Source organism: Spea bombifrons, chromosome 13 (assembly GCF_027358695.1).
Source record: "Spea bombifrons isolate aSpeBom1 chromosome 13, aSpeBom1.2.pri, whole genome shotgun sequence".
Classification (NCBI taxonomy): Eukaryota; Metazoa; Chordata; class Amphibia; order Anura; family Pelobatidae; genus Spea; species Spea bombifrons.
The window spans coordinates 2,256,238-2,271,029 of NC_071099.1; positions in this window are offsets into that span (position 1 = coordinate 2,256,238).

Here is a 14,792-nt window from a genome sequence, read left to right on the forward strand (position 1 = left end):
TCATTAACTTAGTTACATATTATAGATCACTACATGTAGATCACTAACAATGGGTCACCAAAACCTTATTAACTGCTAGCCATTGCATTAAAATGCAACCCTATGACCACACATTATTTATCAATACTTGGTAGAATTCATGGCAAGGCATGCAATATAAAAAGTAAGAAATAAAATTATATCTAAAAGAAGAAATACTTGGGTAACTAAGTAACAGCTTTTAATATTTTTTAAAGCTAAATGAACATCAAAATGCCCACTTACCTTCAAAATAAAATACAGTGTTGAACACAATTCATTGGTAATCAGTGTCACGTCCTAGAGACAATTTTACTGGCATTATACCACGGTCAGCCCTTCAGGCTGAAGAACATTTAGTCATAATTGCGCACTGTTGCAAACGCCAGGTAATGTCAATTATACAACAACTGTGGCTGGCGACTGTATTGTTTACAGTAGCATGGATGCCATGTTGATTTGGCACCATTACATATTAATTTTCCATTTATTTTGATACAAATGCAATTTCCAGAACCTTTAAGTTTTGCAGTGTGCAGAAACAAAGGTCAGGGTCAGTAGAGTTAGAATATGTTTGCCCTGAATCTAGTCTGGGACAATTTTATCTCGGTTCTCTAAAGCTACAGGTGAAAAGGCACTCATGGTGAAGTATTATACTCTCACTCGGGGTTCTTGGTAACCTCAAGTAAAACAGTTTCTAAAAAGATTTTTCATATGTAAGAATTATCATCCCATTCACTGTGTCTGCAGTACTGTGGGCTTTATTATCTAGTCTTAACATATAAAACAGACCAAATTGCATGGTCCGGCCTCCCTGCACAAGGTTCCTCTTCTCCTGGGTCAGGTAGGCTTGGTCTGTGTGAGCCACTCAATTGGTTGCCTACAGGGGCCTCCTCTGGCATCCATCAATATTAAACCCTTCTAAAAAAAATGGCAAAAAACGAAGAAAAAAAACTGAACAAAAATGTACACAAATATTCGCCAGAACTGAATACAGGAACGGGCAAATATTCATGGAATAGGAAGACTTTTTCCCCCCCATGAACACAAACCCTCAGCTGAACACGAAGAGTTGGCCGGCGCCCAAGTCTAATTAAAACCTAGTTTGAGAAATACTGTTTGGGTTCTTGTACCTTTAAAATATAGCTTTTATTATTATGTAATAGTAAAATAAGAAGGCAATTAGAGAAATGCCATTGTGATGTGTGCAGAGTACAATGACACGTTAATGTAAATTTTAGGTTTTTTATTCTGATGTTTGTTTTTAACACCCAGTTTGTTCATTTCATTATTTTAAATAACTGAAAAATGTGCATATTGTTTTTTTATCTGATTAATCGAAGCAATAAATCGGCCAACTAATTGATTATGAAAATAATCATTAGTTGCAGCCCTACTTCCAAAAAGGTCAGGTTTCTGGTGAGACCAACTGCAGCCAAGCAAATGGCTAAGTGTCTGCACACCAGTCACCTGAAAGTAGGCCCCAAACCTGATGGTACCTAACCAAACTGCACACATGGAAGTACTTGGGGGACCCAAGAAAGAAAATTGTCCAGGAATTGTATGACAGATCCAGAAATCCCGAAATACCCACTTTTTGATTAATCTTGTTGCTATACTTTATGATCTTCGTTACTCCTGGAGAAATGTTAATAAGCTGTCCTGCTGTTAGTCTTAGCTCTAGCAGTTTCTCACCGGACTCCTTATCCTCCTAAAACCTCACTGTAATGATTGTCCACATAAAACCCATTGCCCTACCAGCAACCAAAAAGAGGCGCCAAATAGTAGCAACTGAAAAGCCGACTCAGTCTTCGCCATAAGCGCCCCCTTGCCAAAGATACAAAAACAACAGACTGCTCGTTCAAAAGACATACATGATACCTGCTATGGTTTAGGATCAATGTCATTATTCACCGACCCGCATCTTGGAAAAGGCAAGTGGTGAATGAAATTTACTAGGCTCCTTTTTGGGCACACCCCCAGAAGAGATACTGTGTGATTGGGAAGAGCAGCAGAAGTGAAGGGGCCCATCATCTGCCCATTGTACAGCGCTAGGGAATTTGATGGCGCTATATAAAACAATAAATAATAATAATAATATGCCCAGGGCCTCCTAAGCTCAGCTGGTGTTGCTGAAATGCCTCAATATTGCATTGGGATTTATCAACATTAAAAAAAACTCAGGGCCCCTGAGAGCGATCACATACTGCCTCTCACAAGATGGAGTGCCAGCACAAAGTAAAAGTGTTTCCAAGACAAGTCAATGCAGGTCAATGGTGCCCAGCTTACTAGTCAATGTTCGATAAGTAAAATTAACTTAATTTAATTTAAGATTAAAAATGTGCGAAAATGTAAAAAAGTTCTCACACCATGACACAGTAAGGGGAACCATGCAGTTCCAAGAAATAAGTTAAAAAAACAAAAAACAAAAACTATTAAAGTATTAATATTGGCACTGTATCTTTTTACCAAAAGAAAGTGGAGGTCAGGACTGGAAACGTTCAAGAGTAAAGGAAAACAAGTGTCAGGGCATAGGTTATCAGGTTGGGTAGGAGGCTCATTGCAGAGGATACATGGGGTTCTGTCTACACAGCGATGCATGGTAACCGAAGGATAAGACAGATACGCACAAAGGCATACACCGCAGGCAGAATTCTAGGTAATGCTATGTATTGTATATTATGGCAGGACAAGCAAATACAGGTTAAACAGTCTCTTAGCAGGGAAACGTACGTATGGCAGGAAGCCCTCTGGACAGGGCAGAAGGCAGGAAGCCCACTGGATAGGACACAAGGCAGGAAGCCCACTGCACATGGCAGGAAGGCCACTTGAAAGGGCACAAGGAAGGAAGGCCACTTGAAAGGGCACAAGGCAGGAAGCACACTTGAAAGGGCACAAGGTAGGAAACCCACTTGGAAGGGCACAAGGTAGGGTGCCCACTTGGAAGGGCACAAGGTAGGGTGCCCACTTGGAAGGGCATAAGGTAGGGTGCCCACTTGGAAGGGCATAAGGTAGGAAGCCGACTTGACAGGGCTGAAGGCAGGAAGCATTCATGATCAGGTACAAGTCAGGATCAGGTCCACAGGAAGGTAGGAACACTACAGGATCAGGTACACAGGAAGTCAGGAACAAGTCAGGATCAGGTACCGGGCCAGAGCAAAACGGTCCTATAACTTCAATGGAAAGGCCCTCAACGAAGGGCAGGGCAGATGAAATAGCAAGACTCAGTCCAGTCAACGAGGCTCAGCTGGTTGCACTGATTAGGTCTGGGTACTCCAGAGTGAGAAGGGTTATACCCAGGTAAGCAGAGGCAGCTGGTCTGCTCGTTAGCCTACAGGGTACTGTGTACACACAGGAGGCCTCTAGGGGCTACCGCTGATATGACACAAAGTCCTGGCTGACAGGGTGGAATCCTGACAACAAGTCAAGGTCAAGAGGAATTAAAAAAAAAATCACAGGAAACTGCAAATGAGCTAAAAGACACACAAGGGACCATCTTAGTCAGCCTTCTGGTGTTGGTTCAGCCATGTTGGAAGGAGCATGGAGGTTCAAGTCAATGTTGCAAGACCCGGAGGGACTCCCTGGAGGAAGTGCTATCAACTTTACTGATAGCAGTCATTACATAATGTCCCCAAATGTCTCTATTCAAGCATCCCCTTTTTGAAGAGCAGCTGGTCAGATGGATGCCAACATCTCTCTCAGAGTCCTGGATGACATGGGTGAAGCTGAAAGATGCAAAGAGACCCCAGAGACATAAAACATGAAGAATCTACAGGAATCAAAGGGTAGAATAAAGTGTAACATGGTGGCCTGCCATATGAAGCACGCAGCTTAAGGAACGTCCCATGTCACCATCACCCAAATAGGACCTATGAATCAATAATGAGCATTACCCTAAGTCCCCTCCTCTCCAACTAAATAATATATGCATCTCCATGATGTGGGGCCAGTCATGGTTTCCCTACTGTTAACCATCCAGGGCTGAACTTTATGTGAATAAATGTTCTTCTTCTTCTTCTACTTCATTAACTTAGTTACATATTATAGATCACTACATGTAGATCACCAACAATGGGTCACCAAAACCTTATTAACTGCTAGCCATTGCATTAAAATGCAACCCTATGACCACACATTATTTATCAATACTTGGTAGAATTCATGGCAAGGCATGCAATATAAAAAGTAAGAAATAAAATTATATCTAAAAGAAGAAATACTTGGGTAACTAAGTAACAGCTTTTAATATTTTTTAAAGCTAAATGAACATCAAAATGCCCACTCACCTTCAAAATAAAATACAGTGTTGAACACAATTCATTGGTAATCAGTGTCACGTCCTAGAGACAATTTTACTGGCATTATACCACGGTCAGCCCTTCAGGCTGAAGAACATTTAGTCATAATTGCGCACTGTTGCAAACGCCAGGTAATGTCAATTATACAACAACTGTGGCTGGCGACTGTATTGTTTACAGTAGCATGGATGCCATGTTGATTTGGCACTATTACATATTAATTTTCCATTTATTTTGATACAAATGCAATTTCCAGAACCTTTAAGTTTTGCAGTGTGCAGAAACAAAGGTCAGGGTCAGTAGAGTTAGAATATGTTTGCCCTGAATCTAGTCTGGGACAATTTTATCTCGGTTCTCTAAAGCTACAGGTGAAAAGGCACTCATGGTGAAGTATTATACTCTCACTCGGGGTTCTTGGTAACCTCAAGTAAAACAGTTTCTAAAAAGATTTTTCATATGTAAGAATTATCATCCCATTCACTGTGTCTGCAGTTCTGTGGGCTTTATTATCTAGTCTTAACATATAAAACAGACCAAATTTAAAAGGAATGATAATCCAAGCGCTAAAAACTAGGCAATAAAAGCGTTCAAACATCAAACAAATGGATAACATTCTTTTAAAGTCCTGCAAAATAAAATATGAGAGAAGAACCATCTCATTCTTTCTTCAGAAAACCATGGTTGATTTCAAAGGACTTGAAGCATTTTAAATATGAGAAGTGTTGATCATGGTTATCTGAAGAAAGAATAGTATGGTAGTGTTTGTCTTTTCCCACATTGATGCTCTTATCCTACAAATGTTATTGTAAAAGAAGATGTTATCATTAAAGAAAATACTATGGCAAACTGTGACAAATGCCGGGGGTACAATGTGCTCATGGAAAAAAGTTAAAATACCAGCATTTGAAATTCCTTGGGATGTATATTTTTCAAACATATATGGTTCGACGGGGTGAATTGAAGCGGCCAGGTTCAAAGATGTCCCAAAAACAGATATTGAGTCAGAATTTTCAACAGATCAAAATTCCAATTTGTCATGTGGGGGATGCGTGTGATGTAGGACGCACGTTTTGGAGGCGTGGCTGAGCGACGGGGGGGTGAGGAGTGGCGCAAATCCAGCGAATGTCGGCTCCGGAGATCATCTGAGAGCGTTGGCGGTCTCTCCCTTCGTGCCTTGGACCCGCACCTGCTTGCTGACAGACGGACGGACGGTCTCTTTGATCGTGCCTCTTTGACCCACCGGGTATAGATGATCGGCTGGTTATACTGGCTGCACGTTACTCGCTGACAGGGGAGGCCGTCATTTGTATTGTAGACACGCGGCAACACGCGGCAACGAGCTGTGCCAGCCAGCGACTCTATGATCTACACGGGGTTTGAGCTGGTTGGAGCTGTATCTGGCGTATCTGGCGGTGCGGTTGGCTACGGAGGTTTTCCCCAAAATCTTTAAAACGTCTGGCGTGGAGAGGAGAAGGACGACAGGGGAGTGAGAGTAAAAGAAAACAAAAGTAGAGTGAAAAGAAGGGAAAAAAAGAAGGGAAAAGAGAAAAAGGCTTCCCGAATTCCTTTGGTATAACGATACCGTAAGGACAGAAAGGAAATAACTCATGAGGTGAAGGAAGGGGTGGGGGAAGGGAAAAAAAATAGAAAAGACGAAATTGCAAGAAAAGGTTTGTTTTTTTTTTTGGTTTTTTTGTTCTTCTTAATGCACTATTGACCCTTGAAGAGACTTTAGATTTTTTGCAAATACGTCGAATATCAGTTCCAGCGTTTATTTGAGATTCTACATAATGAATTTATTCTTTTAGTTTATTTAGAGCATTAAACTAATATTTTTGGAATAATATCTCTTTGAATATTATATTAATTGAAATTAACACTATACTATATTGCAATCAACCAATCAAGCTAAATTGTTGCTGACTAATACAACGGCTTCAGTGTGTACTTGTGACTCTACACAACGAATTTACTCTCTCAGTTTATTTGGAGCATTAAAACAATACTTTCCGAATAATATTCTTTTGAATCTCTACTAATTGGAATTTAGCTAAACTGTTGTTGACTAATATATCAGCTTCAGTGCGTATATGCGATCCTATATAACGAACTCACTCTCTTAGTTTACCTGGCGCATTAATTTTATATTTTCTGAATAACCTCTTTTTGAATACTACACCAACTGCAATCCAATCTAATTGTTGGTCACTTTATATATTTATATACTTTATGTATTTGCTCGATTATAAGACACCCTGATTATAAGACGACCCCCCAAAATCTGAATATTAATTTAGGAAAAAAAGAAAAAGTCTGATTATAAGACGACCCTATAGGAAAAAAGTTTTACTAGTAAATAATAATTCATGTCTATTTTTTTTTGTTTTTAATTTCCTTTTATTTACCAACCTGCCCCCAGTTATGCTCATCTGCTGCAAGTTATGCACATCTGCCCCCAGGCATGCCTTATACCCTCCTATATGCCACTCTGCCCCATGTTATGCCTTTTAACCCCCTATATGCCACTCTGGCATATAGGGGGTTAAAAGGCATATCATGGGACAGAGTGGCATATAGGGGGACACTTACATACCCAGACACTAATACCTACCCACTGAGACACTTACACTTACCTACCCACCCAGACACTTACCTACACACCCAGACACTTACCTACCCACCCAGACACTTACACTTACCTACCCACTGAGACACTTACCTACCCACTGAGACACTTCCCACCCAGACACTTACCTACCCACCGAGACACTTACCTACCTACCCAGACACTAATATAGTCAGGCACTTCACTCACCGCGATGCCTCAGCAGGCGCTTGCTGCAGCTCCCACAGGATTTCAGCATGACGCTGTGTGACCCCGCTAGGCCCCGCCTCCTCCCGGAAATTGAAGAGGTCTACCGGATCTGCTTTAGGACGGCACAGTGCCGCCGGGTCCCGGTCCTGCAGCAATCTCCACAACCGGCTCTGCTTCCCCGCAGTGGGCGGGCTATCCCAGGAGCAGGAAGGTACGCACTAACTAAATAAACTTGAGCTTAAGATAACAGAAATGGAAGATCGGTCAAGGAGGAGGAATCTACGCCTAAGAGGTATTCCTGAAGATATCTCTAATGATAAATTAGAGTTATTCTGTAGGAAATGGGCTTCCTCAGTAATCAATGATGATAATTTGGGAAATTTCCCATTTGAACGTATACACAGACTGCCTAAACCAAGAAACTTTACAGATTTGGAGAAACCGAGAGATGTAATGATCTGCTGTAATAACTTTAAAATCAAAGAACTATTGATGAAGGCGGCTAGAGCTAAACAACTTCCGGATCCATATAAAGAACTGTTGCTGTTCTCGGACTTATCTTTGGCAACAAGAATAAGCAGACGTAAATTTACGGAGGTAACAACCATATTGAGGAGAATGGGAATTTCATACAGATGGCTTTTTCCAACTAGACTTTCTTTTATATTTCGACAACAACAATACATCTTCGAAGATCCAGATAAGGCGAGAGCCTTGATATCACAGAATGAGGAGCCTACGCAACCATCTGATTAATTTATATATATTTTTTTTTTCTTCTCTTATGTATAGTATATAATTTATTATCTTGTTTAGAATGGAGATTATATCCTAAAATTATATGCATCTTGGTAAGTAACTAATTTGAAAATGCATTCAATATATAGTATTGTTCGTAAAAGAGCTTGCACCTAATTATTTAATTAATGGATACTTAATTCCCTTTACTATCCTATGAATGGATTCCAATAGTATTTTGCTTTTGATATGATTTTAAAGAGAATATCTTATTTTTTATTTTTTATTTTTTTTATTATATAACTATATGATATGCTTTGAATGTATAGCATACATATTGATATCTCACGATTATTAGAACACATTATTTGAGGATTGATGATTCACTTGAATTTTTTTTTTTCTTTTTTTTTTTCTCTGTGTTTTTTTCGGGTTAGCTTTAACACTGTAGTGCACTATTTTCCAAACTTAGTTTCATTAGAATATATTTAATTACATAGCATGTTCAGAATGGATATCATACACACTTGACAAATTAAGCACTATACTCTAAACATGCTCTTATTATAGTATATTTCTTAAGTATATAGTTTTTTGATCCAGTGCACTATTTCCCAAACACGGGTACACTAGAATATACCGTATTGGCTCGGATATAGGCCGCCCCCGTATATAGGCCGCACCCTAAAAGTTTGGTGCTTTTTTAAAGAAAAAGCTTAAAGAAAAAATATGCTGCCACTCTGTCCCCCCCCGAGATATGCTGCCACTCTGTCCCCCCCAACCTATGCTGCCACTCTGTCCTCCCCCCCGAGATATGCTGCCACTCTGTCCCCCCCCGACTTACCAGAGCAGACTCCCGGGTGTCTTGCGGGGCCGGAGGGGGACATCTATGCACATCGTGTATACAACTCCCGGTGGCAGCACTCAGCGGAAGTGCCGGCACCGGAAGTTGTATACGCGTATTGCGTAGATGTCTTCCGCCGGCCCTGCAAGACACCCGGGAGTCTGCTCTGGTAAGTCGGGGGGGGGGATGTAAAATGCATCATGCGGACGTTCACCGGCAGCGGCGCATCGCTGCTGGTGAACGTCCACGCGATGTGCTTAGACAACCTCCCGTGCCGGCACTCCCCCCGTGGGAAGTGCTGGCAGGGGAGGCTGTCTGAGCGTATCAGACAGTAGGATACAGGTCCCCTGCACCGCTGCGGGGGATCTGTATCCTGACCCCGCTGCCTGCCTGGCGCCCGGGACTGCATGTCCCGGGCGTCAGACCCCGAATATAGGCCGCACCCCCACTTTAAAGACTTAAAGTGGGGGAAAAAAGTGCGGCCTATATTCGGGCCAATACGGTATTTATTCATACAGCATGTTTAGAATGGATATCATATACACTTGACAAATTAAGCACTATATTCTAAACATGTTTTCATTATAGTATATTTCTTAAGTATATAGCACTTTTAAAATGGATATTATCTACACTTGAAAAATATGCACTCTTTTAAACATTTATTGTTTTTTGACAATAAAGCACTCAAGTACTAGAGTGTATTATTATTATAGTCAACTTATGAGCACTATGGACTTTATGATCCTATGATATTACTTTACTATAGTAGATATGATGAAATGTCGATTAGACAATTGCACTCCACTTCACATAACATACTTAGAACGGATGCTTCATATATTGGACACGTCAATAGTTAGTTATTAGGTTTTATCAATTTTGGATGATATTAAATTTGGATGATAGAGATTATAACTTTTTTTTTTTTTTTTTTTTTTACTTTTTTTGCGCCGTTTTCTTTCCCCCCTTACGCCTCCACTCGATTGTGCTCTGATTTTATTTTGGCATCAGAGCTGGAGATGCATAGATTGCTGTATCTCTTACGTAGTGCTAATTGTGTTAGTTTTTGTGGCGGCAGATGGATGGACTATGGTAATTTCTTGTTTCTGAATAGACACTATGGGGCAAAGTTTAAAATAAAATGGTAAAAATCAATTTAGCGACTTTAAATATTCAAGGCTTAAATACACCTCAAAAGCGGTTATATTTATATGAAATGTTAGTCAGAGAAAAAATATCGATCTGTTTTGCTCAGGAAACTCATTGGGATCATAAGGGTTATACTTATTGGAAATTTAAAAAGTATCCCATTGTTTACTCATCTAATTTACCATTTAAAAAGAAAAGGGGTGCAGCGATAATCCTGTCTGCTGAGATTAATTTTGAATATATTTTTCATGAATGTGATCCATTAGGCAGATATGTTATACTTATATGTAAACTAAACAACATGGTCTATACATTGGTTAATTTCTACGCCCCAAATGACTACCCGGTAAAATTTTTGAAGTCACTTATTAGAAGAACTGAAGAAGTCAAAAGGGGCATTTTATTATTTGGTGGGGACTTGAACTGTGTTCCTAATGTTGATTTGGATAGGAGATCAAGTGATAGTAGATCCTATGACAGCTGCAGGGACCATAGCCCGGAGATTGTCTACACTTATGGAAAATTATAATCTATTTGATATATGGAGGACGCAACATCCCTCCGAAAAAGATTTTACTTTTTTTTCTAAAAGACATTTATCATATTCAAGGATTGATGCAGTTTATACTAATTTATCATCTTTAAAAAACTGCAAATCTTCCTTTATTAGAAATATCTCTTGGTCTGACCATGCACCTGTTATTTTCTCTCTGAACGATCAATCTACGTATAAAATTAGACCGGGATGGAGAATAAATTAATTTAATTTAAAATCTTATTTATGTAAACAAAATCTTCTTAAAGAAGCGCAGCAATTTATTCAGATAAACGATAACAGATCTGTGCAAGAATCTACTTTATGGGAGGCATTTAAATGTACATTAAGGGGATATTTAATTAAAACTGATGCCTTTATTAAAAAACAGAAAGGTAAACCTATTGCTGAATTATATATAGCACTTGCAAAGATTGAACGTATTAATAAATTAAATCCCACCTCGGATCTTTCTAAAGAAATAACATCAATTCAGAAGGAGATCAAACTTAAATTGGATGAGCGATTAGAACGAACTATTATGAATACTAAACAGAGGTGGTACTATGACAGTAACCGCCCGAATAAGTGGATAACAAATAAAATTAAGTCAGTAGTCCCAAGACACAAAATAAAAAAATTAATAGTAAATAAGGAACCAATTCTGGACCCTTCACAAATTGCAGAAGCATTTAGAGATTACTATAAATCCTTATACAACCTTAGATCAAGAGATGTTTCATTTACTCGTATTAAGTCTTTTCTTCCAAGTAAGCTTCCAATACCAAAATTATCTAGAGAAAAAGCAGAAGAGATCAATAGACCCTTTTTATTGAAAAAAGTAGAACTTTCTTGGCTGGGAAGAGTTAACATGGTTAAATCCTATTTAATTCCTAAAATTTTATATCCCCTTAGGATAATACCACTTCGGGTCCCGGCGTATATTTTGGATTAACTCTCAAGAATGCTTCTATCTTTTATTTGGAAAGCGGGCAGAGCTAGAATAACCCAGAAAATAATTAAGAGAAGTTATAGACATCTGGGTTTGGGGTTTCCGGATATTAGAAGATTACATGAAATTGTAATGTTTACACATGTATTACATTGGAATTTTAAAAATAATTTTAATTTAGGTTGGTCATATTGCGAACGGAATCAAACAAATGAACAAGATCTATTTAATCTTTCTTGGCTTGGACCATCTAGTTGGAAAAAATTCAACTTTACGAACCAAGTTATATTGGATGTCTTAAAAACAAACTATAAATTTAGAAGGTCTGAAAAACCAGATGTGCATTTTACGGTTTTTACACCTTTAAAGGTCCTTAATTATTATATTCAGAATATTAATTTTAATAAATGGACTTTAGCAATATTTGTACACTTGGTGATCTAAAATCAAATGATTCATTCCTCTGAGCTTCAATCTAAATTTAAACTTCCTGAGAATGAATTATTCACGTATATCAGATTGATGCATTTTTTGAATACTCAGATAGTTTACCCACCTTTAGAACTTGATATATTTATTAATAAGCATTATAAGAAAAATTTAATATCCTTGATATCATTACATTTAGATACTCAAGAAATTGATGTACTACCCCTCTCAGTAAGGAAATGGCAAAACGATTGCGATTTTATTTTTCCTATCGAAAAATGGGTGGATGTTTGGTCGCAAGTTAGGAACGCGGTACACGCGATTAATATTCAAGAGATGTTTTTTAAGCTTCTCCATCGCTGGTACCTAGTTCCGTCCCGCTTAAACAAATTCTCCAATTTATATTCTAATCTATGTTGGAGGTGCGGATATGAGGAGGGGACTCAATTTCATATATGGTGGGCCTGCTCTAAGCTGGGAAATATCAAGATGCAAGCTGAGAAACTTTTTTCTCATATATTTAAATGTAAATTTGTTATTCATTCTTATATCTGGCTTTTTCATTTGTCCCTTCCCTTCCCAGAGACTGCACAAAAATTATTAACAGTTAATATTTTATTGGCTATTAAATTATGTATAGCCAGAGCTTGGAGGAAAGATGAACCTCCTACTTGGAAGGAAATAATTGAGCAAATAAATCACCAGGCAAAGATGGAAAAATATTTCTTTTTGAAAAACCAAAAGATCTCTAAATATAATCATGTATGGTCCCCATGGCTTAAGTACATGGTGGAGTCTTGTTCAGATAATTTTTACTCCTCTTCCTAGTAATTATTTCTCTTTCGGCATTATATATACTATTGCTGTATATGTTCTCTCTTGATTTTTACACATTAATTTATATTTACCTGTGTACTGTGTATGACCCCAATGGGTATAGTGTCTTGAAATCTATCTATTTATATATAGTTATGGATGTCCATGCTCTGTTGCTCCATTCTGCCGCCACATGTGTGTGAATGTGTCCTCGTCAGTGTAGTGAATGGTTCTGTTTGGTATAATGTATTATTTTGTACGGTATTGTACAATTATCAATTTAAGATACAAAGAGACTTAAATCTCGAGTCTGTATTTATTTTTCACACCTTGTACGTTTCTGTACGATATTGTATGCAGCATATATTTTCCAAACTTTGTATGATTTGTTTGTTAATGTATGTCCTTTTTTATATATTCTAAAAAACTAATAAATTATTGGGAAAAAAAAAAAATTCCAATTTGAAAAATGCACACCTCCCAAATGGGACCTAACATGGGTGATATCACTGTACACAGGAGATGTTGCTGACAACAGGAGCAGTAAATTCATACCTGAAGTAAAATGTGTGCTGGGGGAAACACAATAAAATTGCGTACCACAAACTTTGACAAAGGCTCAAAGGCTAGTGGTAAAATGTGTCTATTGAAAGAGTTAAAATACTGGGATTTTAAATACCCTGGGGTATCTTTTTCAAATGTATATTATTTGATGGGCTAAATTGAATTGGCCGGCTTCAAAGATCTCCCAAATAGGACATGGAGGCATAATTTTTAACATGTCAAATTTGAATTTGAAAATTGCACACCTCTCAAATGTGGCCTATTATCCCACAAACAACCCAACAGACCCATGCATGGGTGGTATCACTGAGCAGAAGATGTTGCTGGATACACATTGAGGTGTTGTTTAACAGTGACACATACCAGGAGCTGTAAATTCATACCTAAAGTAAAATGTGTGTGGAAAAACCCCCCCAAACAATTGTACCATAAAGTTTGACAAAGGCTGGTGGAAGAATTAGTGCATGGAAAGAGTTAAATATTAGCATTCCCTGGAGTGTCTAGTTTTCAAACATATATGGTTTAATAGGGCAAACTGAAGTGTCCAGCTTTAAAGATGCCCCAAATAAGACATGGGAAGCAGTATGACCATATTTGAAAAAAATAGTTTTGAAATAGCAATATGCTACTTGTCACCCTATAATGTGTAAAAAAAATTTTTACAAAAATTGGGTATTTCTAAAGACAAATATTAGACTATTTAGCAGGTTTTTCTTTTGTTCTTGCAGATGAGTAAAAAATTATCAAATAAAACCATATTTTATCATTTCTTATAGTATATTTGATGATATTATATAAACATTGTATCTACAGGAAGCCCTGTAGAAAGAAGAAAATTAGAAAGAAGAAAATTACAACTAAACAGCAACACCTCAAAAATGTTAAAACAACCTTTGTCCCAAAGTGTACTACAAGTAAAAAAACCTGTCTTGTCATTAAGGGGTTAATATTGACCTTTGTTCTCCGAACCAAGCAGTTTTTGCTACAAGACATCATCTACAAGACTTATGGAATAAAAGACATAGGAAAGAATTCAATTGCCCAAGCTGATTTTTTTTCTAGCAGTAGTTATTTCTTTTTGAATGCTTATGTGGGATTTTTTCATCATTAAATGATATACTATTTCCAACATAATATGCAAAAACTACAACTGTCTAAATCTAAACCATTCAAAAAGTGTTTTGTAAAAAAAAAAAAAAAAAAAAAGGCCTTTCATTACTTTCCAATTACCAAGGTCCAGACTGCATGATTTTTATAAAAACATTATCCATTCTGTAAAAAAAAAAAAAAAAAAAAAAAAAACCACAACAAACACTTTTGAGCAAAATAATGTGCCCCTCCCAAGATCAGGCTCTGGATTCAGCTGTGTCCATCATCCAACATAGGAATGCAAGTCAATGTTTATGTATGAATGATTGGGTAGGCCAATTGTTCAAGGCCTCTTTACTGGAATTAACCCCATTTATTAAGATGTACTGTCCAACCTAAATGCCTTTAAGGGTCATACAATTGCCATACAATGGTAGCAGACATTTGTCATGGTGATTTTTAAATGTAGTATTAGTGGATATTTTAATTTGTACTTTTAATCATTTACATTTTCGTTAAAAAAAAAAAAAAACAAGTGAATA